The sequence below is a fragment of the Aegilops tauschii genome, chromosome 7 (assembly GCF_002575655.3).
Source record: "Aegilops tauschii subsp. strangulata cultivar AL8/78 chromosome 7, Aet v6.0, whole genome shotgun sequence".
NCBI classification, from domain to species: Eukaryota; Viridiplantae; Streptophyta; class Magnoliopsida; order Poales; family Poaceae; genus Aegilops; species Aegilops tauschii.
In genome coordinates this window covers 44,077,688-44,083,970 of record NC_053041.3, presented here as the reverse complement: position 1 = coordinate 44,083,970, position 6,283 = coordinate 44,077,688, and the positions used below count along the sequence as shown (strand labels likewise).

The window sequence follows — 6,283 nt, the reverse complement described above, 5'->3', positions numbered from 1 at the left end:
AGATCAACTCTTGTAACCCCTATACTCATCAAAGTCAGTCAAGCAGGAAGTAGGGTATTACCTCCATTAAGAGGACCCAAACATGGGTAAACATCGTGTCCCCTCTCTCCTGTTACCTTCGGTCCTAAGATGCACAGTTCGGGACCCCCTACCCGAGATCTGCTGGTTTTGACACCGACAATCGCCTTGAGAGATTCCTTGAAATCCTCAAACCAGGGATCATGAAGAGTTTGATGACCTTCATAGACCTCAGAGAGTCGGTCCCAGATAAGCTTAGCATGGCTGAGATGCATAATGTTCCTAAACTGATTTTGAGACAAACAGGAGCAGATGACGTCCTTTGTCGTGAGATTGAGAAGAGTGTACTTGCGAATGTCATCAGCCTCCGCCATCTTGCACAGATCGGTAATACCAATCTTACTGACGGTCCACAGCTTGTTGTTCATCGCCATGAGGTGCTTCTTCATTATGGCCTTCCACTTGGGATAATCATGACCGTCAAAGATGGGGCATGACACAGTCTTCATTCCTGCGGTCGACATAACTAAAACTTAGGTGGTTAACCCAAAATCACACAGAACAAGGGAGTACCTTGCTCTGATACCAATTGAAAGTGCGTTAAGTCGACTAGAGGGGGGTGAATAGGCGATTTTTATGAATTCTTAACTGAGGAAATTCCTAAGCAAAGAACTACTAGCAGCGGAATAAGTACTTAGATGCAAACATAACAGAACAGAAGCATAGACATCATGATGAAATGAAAGCAAACACAGAGTATAGAAATCGTAACATAGGATAAGCAGGCTGAAGACAAACTGACTGAAGAAATTGAACTGAGGAAATTGAGAAAGTCTTTAGTCAAAGTCTTCAAACAGTGACGATCAAGTACACAACACAGTAATGAGGAAATGGAAGGGTTGAGGAAATAGAACCAGTTAGCTCGGTGAAGACAGTGATTTGGTAGACCAGTTCCAACTGCTGTGACAGTCGTACGTCTGGTTGGAGCGGCTAGGTATTTAAACCTGAAGACACACAGTCCTCACCATATTCTCCTTGAGCTAAGACCACACAGACCTCACCCAATCACTTGTGGTAAGTCTTCAGGTGACTTCCGAACCTTCACAAACTCGGTCACTCGGCGATCCACAATTTCCTCTTGGATGCTCTAGACCATGACGCCTAACCGTCTGGAAGATGCACAGTCTTGAAAGGTAACAAGCATCGGATCCACACAGGAACAATCTCTTCAGTGATGCTCAATCACTTTGGGTTTGTAGGTGCTTGGGTTTGGGTTTTCCTCACTTGATGATTTTCGCTCAAAGTCCTCGGAGGATGGGATGCTCTCAATGACAAGTGTGAGTTTCTCTCAGAGCAGCCAACTAGCTAGTGGTTGTAGGGGGCAGCCCGACATGATAAGACATAAATGCCCTTCAATGATATGATCGTTAGGTGGGCAGATATTTTGGGACAGCTGGCACATAGCACAACAATGGTCGGAAATTTGACTATCAAATTCCTCAGGGCTATCATGTTCCTCACTTGTAGGCAATCCGCACTGGCGAATTCCTAACTCGTCAGTCAGAACAAATTCCTCAGAGACCAGAAGAACTTCGTATCTGTCACTGAAGAAATTGACTGAACTGTATGAGATTTCCAATGGCTTCACTCGAAAGGATTGGTAGGTGTAGGATTTTGAGATGAGCATCACTTGGAAACTTTTCCTTAGTTTTTCCTTGACCCCCTTTAACAGTACGCTGTTTCCTATGACTCAAGAAAGGGAAAATGAAACTACGAAAACAAAAGTCTTCACGCTTCATGTTCCTCGCATGAATATCAAGTCTTCACGGTCACACCAATTTCTTCACTTTCAAAGTCTTCAGAAAGCCAAAGTCTTCAGTTGAAGACATTCATTTTTAAGGGTCGACTTTCTCTGTAAATATCAAACTCCTCATGGACTTATAGACCTGTGTACACTCACAAACACATTAGTCCCTTAACCTATAAGTCTTCAATGCACCAAAATCACTAAGGGGCACTAGATGCACTTACAATATTGTTTTCTGCGCGGACGTGAATTAGGTCAGCCGGTTGGATGCACGGCCGAGCCAAACACAAAAGGGGTGGGCGACCTGACCCAAACGGACAAAAAATGGACAAAGCACATGTCATTTTGGGTGGACGTGTTGGAGTTGCTCTGAGGTCAGCTGGAGGGTACGAGGATGGAGATGGAGATGACGTGTAGGCAAAGGCATTTCCCGGGGCCAGTGTCGCTCACATGAAGGAGCGGTGGGAGGCGTCGACCGGTGACCACTCCGGTAGGTGTGCTACTACTATACAATCGGTATTGCTGCCGAATAGCCGGGCTACGAATACATGCATAAACAGAATAGTGGGTAATAATAGAAATAAATAAATGTACATACCTTTTTTGTTGTTTGTGAGCCAATTCGGCTCCTCTTGGGGCGCTCATCGCCGACTAGTTCTAGCAATTCCATTTGCACATTGATAAATGGTAGCTATAATCGATGAAATCTGGATGCCATGCCTATGGATGAAATCTGGATGCCATGCCTATGATAACAAAGCGCAAACTGAGGTACACTTCATTCTCCTTGCAGCTGCAGAAAGAGAATAAATGCCAGAGAATGCCTAAACTCTAAAGGAAGTGGCGAAGCAACTGCTGAAGGTGGTTCTGAGAAGGTAATTACGTTTGTGCTCGGTGGTAGATTAAACTGGAAATTAGTTTTCACTAATTAATATGGAATGAAATCATGTCCTGGCTTGAAGATTGGTCCAGAATCATGTACATATCAAGCAAATATTGGGAGACATTGTTATCATTCATTTCAATTACCATCATATTCTAGAAATCGTCAATTTGATATTCATTTTACAATTAATAAATAAAAACTTGGAAGCTACTACAATTACTCGTGTGTGTCAGACATGAAAAAATGAACAACTTTGACTTGGTAATCTTTTGCACCATTTGTTGTTCATGATTTGGGATTGTATTAATTGCACTTAATCCCTTGTTGTTAAACATCATGTTCAAGCGGATGACTTTTGCAATGTGTAAATTCAAGTAAATAAAATAATGTAGGTAACTATTCAACAAAAATTACAATGCTCTTTGCACCATGTGAGTATAAAGCCCTTGATTATATTATAGAAGTAATGCTTACTACTCCCTGGCACATATGAACCTTGAAATAAACAAATATTTAGTTCTATCAAAGATAGATAGACATGTGGCAGTGGATAGATTTCTCAAAGAATCAACCGTCTAGCACACTAGCCCTGGTAAACTACATGTAAAAGATAAAAAAATCGAGAAAACGCAAAAGACATTTGCATTTCATTGCATTGAAAGGATGGGGAAAAGTTACAGTCCTCCTAGGAGGTTAATTTTTGGTACGTCATACAACTCAGTGGGCATCCCAGGATTGGTGCAGAACAACCCACAGGCCTTGTGCCCCTGCCCTAGCCCTGCATCGGATCTCATGCTTGATCTTGTTGAGGAGCCCAGCAATGGAAGGCATCGCATTGTAGAAGACACATTCACTGATTCGATAATTTAGCCGGACATAATGCCTATCACTGATTTGATGTCATTGGCGATATTCTTGGCATCTGCTGCAATACCAGCCAATCCTCTCCTTTCTAACCCAGCACGATAGAGCCCATTTTCACCTTTCCAATGATTCGGATATTCCTTGATGGGAAGTCCATTGTCATTTAACATGTTCTCACCATTCTGGGATAAAAAAACAACATGGAGCTTGTTAGCAGATTTAGCAATTGTTGCACCAAGAAAACAAACTCAGACATATTCAAACATTGATGTTGTTACCTTGAGCCATATATTTGATGTGCTTTTGTATCCAGTTGCAAACACAATCGCGTCAAATGATATATTTTTACTGCACTGAAATTCAACTATATCGCCCATGATCTTACTAATGCTCCCTTGTACCTGTAGGAGATGAATAGAATATTGATAACTTGGCATATGAAGACAACATCTGTTTTGAAATTTATGTCATGTCAAGGATATACTTACTTTGATGATACCTTTTTTGATTAACCCAACAGTGCCAACATCAATAACAGCGGATCGGCCGGTTTCTGACTTGAGGATCATTGGACCCATTTTTGGCCTTCTGATGCCATACCACGATAGGTCTCCAAATATTCAATTCGCCGCCATCACAAGGAGGTTATCCACTAGATTCAGTTGAAGACGGGGAGCAAGTGTCATCCCCAACCGGATTAATTCCTTTGTCATTACATGAATCTGCAACCACAAAACATGTCACATCTCTTTTGAAGCCTGCATCATAAAATAAAATTTCATAGAATCATCTTCTTTGAAGAGTTATTTTTTCAGTGTAGTTCGTCTAATTGTTTAGTTATTTGTGCATGTTATAAAACAGTCTATCGCTCTATACCATGAAATACTTTCTAGTAATAACTCTAAAAAATTGCATCCTTCTAGTGGAGACTATAATAAGAAATTGCCCTGTACCCACTAAAAATATATACTACCCGTAGGGTGGGGGTGGGGGATCCCCTAGTGTTTCCAGGTCAAAAAATAATATATAATGCGTGTACATACCGGGCTTCGTATAGTGATTGAAGTATTGGCACCATGGGCCGCAAGGTCATAAGCAATTTCCATTCCAGAGTTGCCAGATCCAACAACCAATACATTCATGCCAGAGTAGCTCTTTCCTGACTTGTAGCTTGAGGATTGGATGACATCACCCGGGAAACATTGCAGTCCGGGGATCATTGGAATATTCTCTGCACTATTCTCACCACTTGCAACAACAAGAAACTTTGTTGTGAACCTGACTATTGTGCTCTTTGCCATGTCATGTGCCACGATGGACCAACATTTTTCATCATTGTCAAATGTGGATGACTCCACACTAGTGAGATACTTGGGTTGAATATTGAAACGCTCAACATAGTCATCCAAGTACTTCACAAACAAGGTTTTTGGTATGTATGTTGGCGCATCTAGTGGGTATGACATGTGTGGCAACTCACAGAACTCCTTTGCAAGATGCAGCTTGAGGCGATCGTAGGCGCGGTTGCGCCAAAGCGACGCGCTGCAACTTTCACGCTCGACAATGACATAGGGAATTGAGAATTGGCTAAGGCATGCTACTGTTGCAAGGCCTGCTGGCCCAGCGCCAACAATCAACACTACAACATTCTCCATTTCAAAGAGAAGAGTTGACAAAGTTGTGGGATTGGTGCAATGGTAGGCTGGAGTGTTTGCTTGTTTGCTCGATGAATCTTTGGATGCATATGTGGGCATGTATATACTGGAATGTTTCATGTGTCAATCTATTTAGAATGAGGAATGAAAAAGGTAAAGATATATTGATGCCTTATCCTGGTGTGTACTAGTATTACATCTGAATATTGAACCATTGGTGTGAAAGCATGTCCTGATACATTATAAAGGATACAGAACAGGCAGGAAACGTACTCTTGATTGATTATTTTTTTGGAAACTTATCAACCGGGTTTGGATATGTTTAGACTAAATATCTTTAGAATTTCTTTCCATTCATGTTGTCATCAATGAAAATTCATATAGGATAAGGATATGTTCAGTATATACTACTCCCTCCGTCCCGAATTACTTGTCGCAGAAATGGATGGGGGATGGGGGAGTACTTATATGCTAACAAGAAAGATTGCTAGTGTTCCTTTCCTTTTCTGTGTATTATGCAAGCATTTCTTTCCTTTCCCTATACTTGTGGACTAACCCGTCATGGCCAGTTAGCCTTCCTTCCGTATGGTGGAGTAATTCGGGATGGGGGAGTACTTATATGCTAACAAGAAAGATTGCTAGTGTTCCTTTCCTTTTCTGTGTATTATGCAAGCATTTCTTTCCTTTCCCTATACTTGTGGACTAACCCGTCATGGCCAGTTAGCCTTCCTTCCGTATGGTGGTGGACTCTGCAGGTGTCTTCTGGACCGTCGATGCCAAAGTACTGATCGGGCATGGATGGCCTTACACTGTGGTGGTCGGGTTGCACTTGTACCATCTATCTTTTCAAGCATTGAACAATTTCCTAAGGTTGGCTATCTAGAAACTCCATCCGCAACAAGGCATGTTTTGAGCATAAACTCCTCGGGCCGTCGTCTGCGTGGTAGATTTGTTTCGATTGTTCTTTTGCCAGCTGCTATTCGACACGCCCTTTGTGCTGCCATGAAAAAAGAGTTAGTTGTGGTTCTGCCACCTCATCTTGTTTTGAGATCT

The 6,283-nt window shown here is 42.0% G+C and overlaps 1 pseudogene; it reads right to left on the bottom strand.

Moving 5' to 3' along the window:
* Positions 1 to 3,577: 3,577 nt before the first annotated feature.
* Positions 3,578 to 5,230, bottom strand: LOC109776789 (probable indole-3-pyruvate monooxygenase YUCCA11; annotated as a pseudogene).
* Between the last annotated feature and the right edge of the window lie 1,053 nt (positions 5,231 to 6,283).